The following is a 12,445-nucleotide window of genomic DNA, read 5'->3' as shown; positions in this document are numbered from 1 at the left end:
TGCAGAATTTTCGCGTCTGCGTCGTTGCTTAGGGTGTGTCTAGCGCAGGGGTAAAATGATACAGCAATGTTGCACTGGAAAAGGAGCTCAGAGATGGAGCAAAAACTCACCATTAATCTCTGCACTCATGGCCATAGCTAGAGCACGTCCGTTTCAACAGGAGTTTGAAACGCACGCTATGAGACCAATTATTGTGCCCAAATAGACCTATCCGTTGAACAACAGTAGCTGACTTGCAGGCGCTGGAGTAGTATTACATATCTTGGCAATGAAGTTCTTTTCTAGACCGGAAAGACAACTCCGCAAAGAGGTGTAACTCGTCCATTTATCTTTTTCACCTGATCTGATATCAATCTAGTATTGATTAATTTTTTATAATCATAAATCTGCAAGTGGCAGTGGAATTTTCGTTCCTTTTCTAGACAGGCTTTGCGGCTGGGTTTTACGACTAGCAATCACAGTTGACGTTCTGTCTGTCTGCTTCCTGCACAGCAACGACCAGGCCTAGCCGCCGCATAACCATGTCTCCGGGGAACAGCCACTAGTTACTGCCTAACACATTCTTAATTGCTGCCATGTCAGCGTATATGTCACTGTTACTTGCTCCGTAATTTAGTTTCAGCTACTCCACTAGTGACAGCGCCGTGGGTGCCTCTCAGAAGTGGAGAACAGCCAAAGGCTACAGGGGAAAAAAGTTAAAAACTCCCGCAACGACAGGCTCCAAATGATTGCGCCCACAATGGAGGCCGCAATTGGGCGAAATCCAGGAGCCTGAACTATGCGTGCGTCGCGTATAGTAACTGATAAACTACACAAAAACATTGGCGCATTATGCCTGCAGGCACGCAAGTTGGCTATATCCTGAAAACTATGGTTGTTTGATATAGCTGTCTTTAAAAATTTTTAAAGCCGTTATTCTTATCTTTAGAAATTTTTAAGTTGAAGCTATGCACAGTTTGAAGAGCTTTGATTGAGATATTTTGTTTTTATTCTAAATTAAAAATAGATATAGCTCTGTCAAATGAGTCTATATATACAAGTTGCAAAAAGAACACGATTGGTTCAGTGTGCAGTTGAAGATTACTTTTATAACAGAACAATGTCGCTTTAATTTGTTTGTTGAGATAACAACGAGATGGCTTTCCAATAAGCAACCGTATCACCCAAGAATCAAGAGCCAAATATCTAATGCACGGATCATATAAGATTAGGTAGATGACGAACAAGCTGCTGCTAGCAGGATAAGGAAGAATCTGCGTTCTACCACGCCTGGGGCAGTAAGATACTAAGATAAACCCCACTTGACCGTGCACACGTGCAGCCTCGGACTCTCAAAGCGGAAGCGATTAAGCAAACTAACACAACACCACCAGTGGTTGCTCTTGGGACTTGGACCTACAAAATTAAACTGCAATAGCTAGCGCTAGCAGTACTACTAAACTACAAAATTAAACTGCAATAGCTAGCGCTAGCAGTACTACTAAACAGGGGATCGATGGCTACTAGTGTCCTTACAAATAAACTAAGCCTGCCTGTGTAGCTTGTATAGTTGGGCGTGCAAGCTCGCACGCAGACGACCACGAACAAATGTGGGCAAGCATTTCCCGGCCGCCAAATCGATTTGGCGACCGGTCCTATGCACGCGGGTAGGCTGGCTGGCCCGGCTACATCGAATAAAGCGAGCAGTTAGGGGCTGATTGTTTGCCCGCATCATAGGATCCTCGCCCGGCGGGCGGCTCATGCGTATAGTTTCAGTTAAAAATGTGTTTGATGGTCGTATACACTGTTTCTGATTCTATGGATACAGTCATAGTTTTGTCTGAGAGGGATGCTTGTTTTCGCAGCCTAGCCAACTAATACAGGCTCTTATATAGGCTCTTATATACGTTTATGCAAATGAATTTACTTATTAAAATTAAAAAATTATTATTATATAAGTAAACAATTATAATCTTAACTCTGTTATCTGTTCATGTAATTTTAGATTCAATCAACCAAATAGAAACTCAGTTCAGTCTGTCCAGACAGATATAACTAATCAAATATTTTTTTTAACAATTATTGCTCTGCTCAGCCTCCATATACGATTCATACGGATAAGACTCCGTGCGGGCAATTGCACTTGGGTTGGATCCTTGCTCCCGAACCAGATCAACTGGTTCGGTGCATGGTCCATGCCACATTTTTTTAATAAACAGTAGTGTCGAAGATTAGTGCTCGACAATATATCTGTAATTAAATAGGGTACCTGAAAAAAACACGCGATGTATACAGATTCAGATCCCTGATTGGAGTAATACCCAACATCCTGTGTGAATATTGATGTATATTAATTGTCTAAGGTATAAGCAATATGGCTAGACCTATTATAATAGAGAGGGTTAGATCTAGACTAATCTAGTGTTGAAGTCATCGTATACCTCTAGTTGCTAGAGTATTGGTGTCGCTTACATCAAGTTACGTAGGTGCAGATTGTTCCGTGGTTCAGAAGTAGTTCTAAGGGTCAGGGACCCCGTCTTATATGGGAGATGATGCACCGTCTTAGTCCTAGCCGTAGTCAATAGGGAATTATTCATCTTTTCAACAAAAGCAAAAGCAGATGAATCTAACCTAAATACTAGTTGTACTCGAGTCGGATAACTCGATCGAGACCTTCCTAATATATGTCTCCGAGAACTCCAGGAGTATCAGATCCCGCAAATTTAGGTTCATAATACCCGAAGTTGTAGGCATGTGTACAGTGTACCCTGTCAGTATACGATGTATTTTTTATGTGCATATACCCTATAGTTAGATATTCAAGTAGGATCGCATCTATTGGTTATATAAGAATTTTATAAAAAAAAAAAGAGAGTACAAAGACAAATAAAAAAACAAAAACAAAAACAAAAAAGAGATGAAAAAAGTAATTCTAAAGAGACAAGTAATTGATACATTGCATCTACTCTTGAAACTTTGGCTCGATTAATAATGCAAGGGAATTCTTTCTCGAAGAAGCACCAGACTGCTTGAATGGTTGCACGCGAATAATTGAAAACCTCGTCATTCCTTATCCCCTAGATGCTCCAGCATATAAGAGTAATAATTTCCATTATAAAAGGAACATCAAGCTTTTTCTTGCAGACCCTAAAATTTTGAATCAGACTTACATTGCGATTAAAACAGAGATTAAGCAAAACCCAGGAGATCCTAGCAAAGTTGCAGGAGAGGAAAAGATGGCTTCTACTTTGTTCAAGCTGCCAAATACAAAGGTCACAAGTGTAGGAGGAAAGAGTCATGTTTTTATGATGAAAAAGCTTCCTTGTATTAAGCCTATCTTTCAAGAGCACCAGAAGAAAACTTTATGCTTCATTTGACAACATGTTTTTCAATTCTATCTGAAAATAGGATGAGTAGGTCTATGACCTATATGAAATTTATAAACTATACTAGTTGAGAAGAAAGCACGTCCCCAAATATAAATCCATGAATAATTTTGAATACCAAAATTCAACGGAGAAAGATGGCCTTCAAGAATTTGAAACTGTTGATAAGCTTATACGGATAGAGATAGATAAAATGTCCCAGTAAGATTACTCGGTTGGATAGATTGACCAGCAGACTAAAACTTTTTGTTCCCCTGCATCGTCTTTGAGAGGTGACTTAGGGGCGACTCATCGCAGCCGCCAAGGCCCCTCCCTTGCAGCCCTGCGTGGTTGTTGCCACAGCCGCTGGCCGATGGAGGTGGCTATGGCCGGCCGCTATGTCTAGCGGTGCCTTGTGCCTTCTTTGCTCCTCTTCTCCCCTTCCTTGTCCACTCCGAATAACAAACTGCTCCTGCCGGCCCTTCTCGCCCCTTGTACTGTCATTTGGTGACCGTCGGCACCAGGGGGCCGTAGATCCGGGGCTAGTTGGCCCGGATCTAGACACATGTGGCTGTGTCCTGTGGCCGTGGCTGGTGCAGCGGCGAGGTCCCATCCCTGGCCTCGGCCTCCCTAGCCACGACGTTTCCCTCCCCCTCGTCAGCCACGTCAAGCTTGCCTCCTGCACCCGCTTGGTTGTAACGCCAGACGCATCCATCTTCGGGTGGCTATGGCTACTAGTGGCTGCTAGACATGTCGTTCGGCGGTTACGGCACGGGTCACCACCAGCGGGCTCCGTGCGGGGTTGGCCGGCTCCGTCGTGTCACTGTTGGGTTCTGCTCGGGGACTTCCAGATCGGCTACACTGCTGATTGGTCCCTTGCTTGGGTGTGCTCCTCCTTCTTTGTGGCAGCGGCTATGGCACGGGACACCACTGGGGGGCTTGTTCTCCGCCTCCAACCTTCTGCTCTCCTCCGTGAGCCTCCTGGTGTTCATGACTGCCGAGTTATTGTTGCTTCGACTTGCTGCTCAGGATCCTGGCATTTTTGTGCTGTTGCGCATGCACTGGCCCAACACCTGGCTGGTGATTGGCATCGTTGGTGTCGCCCGTGGCTCTGTTTGTGGCGGTGCTCGCGCTGCCATCGCTCATGGAGCGCGGGTGCACGAGCTCGTTCTACTACCCACCTTTTCAAAGAAGGGGTGGATCTCCATCCCTGTCTTCTCGGACCTGCGTGGCTCTCGCTCCTGCCATCTTGTTGCCTTTTGCGGGGGCCACGTTGTGCCTCCGGCGGTGGCCACCCCTCCTCCCCAGCTCTTGGGGTTTGTGTTGCTCCTCCCCTTGCTCGGCCTCCTCCTCTTCTGCAGGCTAGGCCCGTGGGGTGCTTCGTGACGCTAGGATGGTTGTGGGTCGACGCCGCTGCATGAAGGTGGCGTTGCATCCGGTGGTGGCGGCGCCATGCCGGTCCCAGCTCCTGGCGCTTGCATTGCTCCTCCCCTTGCCCAGCCTCCCCCTCTTATGCAGGTTAGGCCTATGGGGAGTTTCGTGATGTCGGGCTGCTCATGGGACAGTGTGGCTGCGTGAAGGCGGTGATGCTGCTACTTTGGTCTCAGTCCTTGCATGCGGCCTAGTCTTTGGCTGTCATCGATGACAACGATTCCCTCGGGCGACGTTCTCCTCCATGAAGGTGTTTTCATGGTAACTCCCCACTCCCCTCCCCTGGAGTCTATGGGTGAAAACCTTGTTTGGGCAACTGGACGGACGAGAATGGCTACTTGATGTCACATCCTCCTTGGAGGCGTCGCTCTAGAGATCTAGTTATCGTGCTGTGGTGGTCGTCGGCTTTGTGGTGATTCGGTCGAGTTCGGTTTGACCCACAAATTTCTTCTGTAGGTTTTGCTCTTAGACCCTCGTTTCGCGGTGGCCTTTCAACTGGTTTGGCACTTCACTACAGTTTTTTGTTCCAATGCGCGCTCCTTCGAAGTGACACATTGCCAACTCCTGTGTCAAAGAGGTGCGACATGGGAGCAGGGCTCCGCCAACAGAGTTATGTTTGTGGCAACATGAGAGCAGGGCTCCGCTGGCTGAGTTGTGGCAGCGTGAGAGTAGAGCTCCACCGGCTAAGTTGTGAGAGTGACAGTGGTTGGGTTAGTTAGTGCGCGAGTTGAGTTGGGTTGGTCTTGGGTGTTGTATGGTTGTGTTGTTGGTATGAGCGTCGTTTTGTTCCGAGATCGTATTGTCGTCTTGGGGTTGTATGCTGGTTCTTTTAAATAATACAGTTGTGAGGTTTTTGGGCTTAGTTGTCTTTATGAACTTGGTCAATTCTCTACTTTTATATAAAAAAAAGTTGGCAATGCTCTTATCGTCCTTTTGAAAAAAAAGAGTGATTTTATCGTTCTTGGCAAACTTTGCTCCCTCTCAGGTACGCACGTATGGTGTCACACGCTTATCCAGACGAGATGATACGAGACCGAGGAGTGGATCGAGCATGGCAACGTACTCGATTGACGCCTAGGTGCATGCGTCGTGCGTGTGGTCGGCTATCGATGGGGCAATTAACTATTTGCCATCGATACCAGTGGTGTATTCTCAAAAGCCATCCTTCCTAAAAACTTTGAGATATTATCATTGGGACCCACTACACACTTCATAGTTTGTCACTCGCACACCAAGGAGCCAACACATGTCTCACTGGTCCCACAGCCGATGTGGCGAGGGATGCAAAATGACCCTTCCACCCCTATGCTCAAATAAGGCCGACTCAACACAACAGTCATCAATAGTTGTAATCCACCAGCCCACATGTTCGCCTCCGTATGTCGGTGGTGGCTCACCATTCCCCTCTCCCTAATCCTCTCGCTGCCAGCACAAACCCCATCCAGTATAGCCTCGGTGTCGTTATCCTCCCCCACGGCTACTCCTCGACCGCTGTTGTGGCGGTCCTGCCGAACCCCGAGCCTTGCCCTAGTAAGACGGAAGTCATCAGTTCGAATCCGATAAAGTACTTTTCTTCTAAATTCATTCACTTTTTTCGGTTTTTTAAATGTCTCTATTTTTACTTGAATTTTATACTTAGTTTAGTGTGTGATGTCCACATTTTGGTCTAAACAGTAAACAAAGCACAGAGTTGAAATTGCAAAAAAACCACTGTCTCCTACTTGGTCTCCTGCAACCTCCCTGGCCACCGCTAGCAAAGTCCGCATCCGGGACACGTATAGAGCCGACACCGTCCGGGGCATTCTCCGCGCGAGTCCACCAGGACCAGTTAATCCTCAACTTCGATCCCGACCGCATCATCCTCCCCAAGCTCAAATTCTTCCTCTCGCTTGGGTTCCAGCCCCGCATGCTCACAGCGGAGCCTCACATCCTGTAACATCCTGAATTTTAGCACATAAAAATATAGCAAAATTCGCTCCAAATTAAAACTTTTTCTAATTATTAAACTAGTATAAAATCAAGGATATATATATTTGATGTATATACTTGTATGTATATATTCAAATATATTATTTTGGCTAAGTATTCCAAAGATCACTAAGTTAATTTCTAAATTAATCGTTGCATAAATTGAGCATATGCATTTTGGTTTATTGTTCTTATGGTTCTTTGTGTGGCGATTCGAGTGTTGTATGCTTCTCAGTTCGAATCTATTCTAGTTCTTCTCGATAATTTCCTAATCCAGATCAATTCGTAAAGATCGATCTTCCAATCCAACTCAAATCTATAATTCAATTATTCAATTGAGTTATCCCCATTTAATTTTGTTCGACTCGAACTGAATGTCTCTTGAATTCGAATCTCAATATTTGTTCTTATCAGCTCAAATACAAATTGAATTCAATTCCCTTGAATTCAAGCCTCTCTCAAATACCGAGGTTTCCAGTTCAAATATTTCTCCTAATTCAAATACCCTTATTGAATTAATGCCCAAACTCAGATTCGAATACTCCTATTTGGGTTTAATCCTATATATCCAAATCCCATTTCCATTCCAAGTCATTCTTTTGAATCATCCCCGATTTTATATTCGAATGCATTCGTTTGAATCTTTGCAAATACAAATACAATTCAAATACATCTATTTGAATTATCACACATTTCATTTACAAATTCAAGTACATCTTTTGCAAATCAATATATTTATTTGAATCAATATTCATACACAAATATCTCTCTTTCTCTCATCTCTCCTTCTCTCTCAGCCCATCCCTCTGTCCTCTCTCTGTGATCACCGACCAATCGGCCAACACCCATGCCGTGCTCCCATACCGGCCATCACCTCCCCTCCAACCTCTGCCTTCACCTGCAAGCCTCAGCTCCTCTCCACACAAATGCATATGCATCACAGCACGAGCACAGCCGGCCACGAGCTCCTCCGGTGCCGTTCTTTCCTCTCCGCGCCGTGTTGCCGTTCCCGCGTGCTCGACGTTCCACGCCAGCCTTCGCTGTTCCTCTCTGCCGTCACGCCGAGCCACCCTGCGCCGTTGTGATCATCCGCACTGCCGCCCGTGTGTAGCAGTGCTGCCCCGTCGTGCCCGTGCGCCTCGTCATGCCGCACCGCCGCCGTCACTCAACCGCGTCTCGCCGTGCGCCGTTCAGGTGAGCTCCCTGCTCGGTTCGCCTTCCCCCTCTCTCTGTTCAGGGCAGCCGCCCGCGCGTCTCCCGCACCGTCGTCGTTGTTCGCCCGTGCGCGCCGGCTGCCGACTCACGCCACGCCGCTCGGCCACCGTCCGCGCGCCGCGCCGCAGCTGGTCAGCGTGCCCCCTTCCGCGCCAGTGTGCGCCGCGCCGACGCGCCGTCCCGACCGTCGCCGCCCTCTGCGTCCCGCGCGCGCCGCGCCGCTGGTCGCCATGCCGGTCTACACCGTCCTGCGCCACCAGCCTGAGCCCCGCTCGGCTTGAGACCGTCGCTGCCGGTGAGCTTCTCGCCCCGGCCGGCGAGCCCTCTCCTCTCCTGGCGCCACTCCTTCTCTCTCGGCCGGCCACCATCCCGCACTGCGCCGCCTTCTAGTGCGCGCCTTCTCCCTCCAACTCCCGGCCGGCTCCCTCCCTCTTTCTCTCTCTCTCCGCCGCCGGTCTTCTCTTCCTCTGGCCACCGCCTCCCGGCCTTCTTCCATCCCGAGAATCCCGCCGCGTAGCTCCGCCGTGTGCCGTCACCGGCGAGTTCCGCCACCGCCTCCCTCTCCTCCCCGGCCGGCTTCTACTCTCTCCCCGGCCGCTTCCCTTCTCCCTCCAGCGCCGCCGCCGCCCCTCACTCCGGTCTCCTCCGCCTCTCTCTGAGCCGCACAGGCAAAATGGCCCGGCTGGCCTTATCCCTTCAGCAGCCCCTCTGCCGTGTGGGCCCACGGACCGGTCCACCGGCCGTGGTCCATGGTGGACCACACAGCTGCGCCCAACTCCGGTCCGCCGAGTCCACGGACATGAACTGAGTCCATTAGCCTCTGGTGCACCGTGAACCACCCTCAGAGCCGACCACGGTTCACCAATCCCGTAGACCGAGTTCGCGAAACAGTAGTCCTTTTTAATTTCCAGATTTATCTTTTCGGTAAATCTTCTGATAGCCATATCTCCTCCAATTCAACTCCGATTTCGGCGATTCTTTCGCCAATGTTCCTCTAAAATCATAATCTTCATCCATGCCAAATCTTGTAAATTTTGGAGTTCGTTTAGTTTTCTCGTTTGGTAATTATTTGTATTGCGACATTGATCTAGATTTAGATTTTCTCCTTTAACAAATAAAGTTGAGTTTAGATAATTCCATAAATGTGTTTGAGATATAATCATACTTAAGTTGCTTATATTAATCTCGCTTAAGTGTAGGTTAATCATCATATGAGTTAAAGGTTAGGTTTTAGATTAATCTTTTAATCAATGTTGCAATGTATTGTTATTTCATGTGATATTTCATGTGCTGGCATATAATTAATCTTAGCTCAATTAAGGTAATAAATTAACTCGTGTAAATGATAGATAAATAGATATTAGTCATTAGAATGTGATAGAATAATTTAACATTGGTAATTAATTAATTGAATAACCTTCTGATAATTAATTAATTAGATTCAAAGGATAGATTAATCTAATTAATTAATTGCTTGTATGCTTTTATGATAGCATTAGAGTATAACTTAATTAGTGTGGCAATTAAACAACACTAGATAATTAAGGTTAGTTGCTAAACAACCATGTTTTAGTGCTATAGATTAGAATATTTAATCTCCACACTTAAGCATATATAATCGTCTAGAGTTATACTTACGTATATATGTATACATGCTCATATACATATAAACGTAAGTATTACACATACGTTATGTCGATATACGTGCACCCACCTACTTATAGAACCTCTAGCTGTCGTCCTTCGACAGTTAATCTAATAAGAGTTTACCTAGTTAATCGTGATTTGTTCAGGTTTTCTCTTAAGTTGATAAAACAACTAGGTTAATAGCTTAGTCTAGCTTCGCTAGATTATTATGTTATTCTCTGTGTATTAGTTTCGTATTGATTAGAGTTGTCGTTTGTCTTTTCATTGGGTTTAGCTTTCCTCATTTTCTTCGTCGTTCTTCTTCTGCTTTGGTATTTCATTTGGTTTTATTCTGGTGTTCAATTGCTTAGTCGTTGTGCGCTTTTTATCATTAATCTGCGTAGGCTCGAAGTCAAGGTTCAAAGCAAGGACGCGAGGAAGGAACTGAAGGCAAGATCCAGCGATGAAGAAGAACCCCAGGAAACTCAAAAGACAAGACCAATCTTGAATTGACCCTTCAAGGAGGCAAGTCCTATTTCCTTGATCATATTGAACCTATGTTTTCGAATAATATACATGATCAACTAAAATCGGACTTATTATCGCATGTGCTATATATTGCATTTCCTTCAAAATACTTGTAGTAGTTAACCCTATCAACACTGCCATGCCATACATGTCATCATCCAGAATACATATCACCCTAGGAATACCTGTTGTTAAATATATTAACGATGGACGACGTCTTGATATCTAGCATGCTTAGGATTGAATACATCTCCTCTGAGATGTCGCTTTTAAAATACGTCTCCTCGGAGATATTGCTTTTAAAACACTTCTCTTAGAGACCAATTTGCTATTATCAACAATAACTCATATACCATGATTCCTTGATGGTTGTGAATTCCGTGATGATCGAGAAATCCTTGATGTCATGTGGGACATGGAAGGTGATGTGTAAAAATGGGTGAAAACTGTTTTGGCGCGGGCAGGTAGAGTGATCCTCCGGGGAGGATGCTCATGGGGGCTTGAGTTACATGATGGTATTCATTGCCCATGAAGATGCCTAGCCCGGCCGCTTAAGGACCGAGTCTTGCGCCGTCATGCTTAGTCACCCCGTGCAACCATGCGTCCTGTATGGGCAGGACTTGATTTTCCTTCACTAGACTGAGTTGGGCATCATACCAGGAGGCTGAGAGCAACGAGCAGCCAGGGGTCTATCTGTCCCGCTGTTTGGAGGTTCAGGGACCGGCTTAGGCTTAAAAATGGAGGCTGGCCTTCGGAACATGCAGCTCTGGAACTTGGCGTGTCTCGTGGAAAAGCCCGGCAAGAAAGGTGTTTGGAGAGTCTCGGTATGATTCGCTCCTCCGCTTGCAACGGTTGGAGGCTGAGCATATCGTATGGGTAAAGCTGTACAACCTCTGCAGAGTGTAAACCTATTCGAATAGCCGTGTCCACGGTCATGGACATGCAAAGCATTGACCTCACTTGAATAGACTCCGGGTGCGTGCATCTTGATGTGTGAGTGTGTGGACTAGATGTCCGTGTGATGTGGTTCCTGGCTCGATCCGCCAGAAGCTGTGTGGTACTAGAGGTACACCAGATGTGATAAAAGGGACTGCGGAGTGAGGTATAGCCCCTCCCAGGACTGAAAACCCCCAGATGCAACTTGTTACCAGGTCACCTTCTAATACGTTGGGGACTTGAGGTGATACTCAGTACCAACAGAAGATGCCTGCCTTTGTTTTCAAAAGCTTTGTTACATTTATTTCAAAAAGGTTAACAGTGGAGAATATAACTAGATATTTGCATAAAACCTGCTTTACGCTTAAAACTATGCCGTAAAGCCTTATCCTTGAAATATTCATTATGCATCTATCAACCCCTTTGAAGTAGTATAGGACTTGTTGAGTACCTTCCGTACTCAGTCTTGTTGCTTTCAGATTGTTGAGTTGGAAATCAACCTCAACCCAGATGAATTCGAAGAGAAGAAGTCTAAGGTCGCGTCCGCACCCGAGTTGCCTGTGGCATTGGGTTGCATCGTCGTTTCGCTCCGCTGCGCTGTAGGCTCTTCTGCCTGGCTGGTCTGCTGTGGATTCTTGTCCATCAGACCATCTTTTCTCTTTTCAGGTATTTATTTTACTTATTTGTCTTCGAAGTATGTATTTGATATCATTCTGTTGAATTCTGTGCGTATCAGCTACTTGATCCAGGGACTGATACAGGAGGCACAGGGGAACCCGGGATCGGGGTCCTGACACATCCTGGCTTGCAACCTCGACAACCACCTCGTCCCCTGCATCTAGTTCCTCCACGGCATCCTTAGCTCCGACGGCAACCTCTGGGTCGCTGTCTCCCATGTGCCCCGTGTGCTCATGGCCAACCTCAACAACCATATGCGCCCCACCGTGGAGTCCTTCCGCCACCACGGCCTCTCTGTGGAGGCCATCGCCAAGCTTCTCCTTATCCACATGGGTGTCCTCAGGATCGCACCCGACCGCATCAGGGAGATCTTCAAGGACCTCAAGGCGCTCAACCTATGCGTCATGGACACGGGCTTCCTCTATGGCATTCGCGTCATGTGCAGCCTCAACAGGGATACGTGGCTACGGAAGGTGGCGTTGCACCGAAGCTTTGGGGTCTCCAAGGGCTAGATGCTCATGGTGTTCAAGATGTAGCCCACGATGATGCTCGTTGCTGATGAGAGCGTGAAGAAGAAGCTCGGGTTCTTCTTGGATGAGCTCAAGTTTGATCTAAGTGACGTAATAGGGCAGCCATTGGCTCTGTAGTTGAGCTTAGAGAAGAACATCATGCCAATGGGCAAAAGTGTCATTTCGCATCTCTCACCATGCCAAGGCTGA

The 12,445-nt window shown here is 46.7% G+C and overlaps 1 pseudogene; it reads left to right on the top strand.

The window, feature by feature from the left end:
• The first annotated feature begins 6,484 nt into the window (after positions 1-6,484).
• Positions 6,485-12,445, top strand: LOC133930192 (uncharacterized; annotated as a pseudogene).

This window comes from Phragmites australis, chromosome 1, assembly GCF_958298935.1.
Source record: "Phragmites australis chromosome 1, lpPhrAust1.1, whole genome shotgun sequence".
Taxonomy (NCBI): Eukaryota; Viridiplantae; Streptophyta; class Magnoliopsida; order Poales; family Poaceae; genus Phragmites; species Phragmites australis.
Note: the sequence above shows the minus strand (reverse complement) of the source record. Positions and strands in the feature narration are given on the sequence as shown.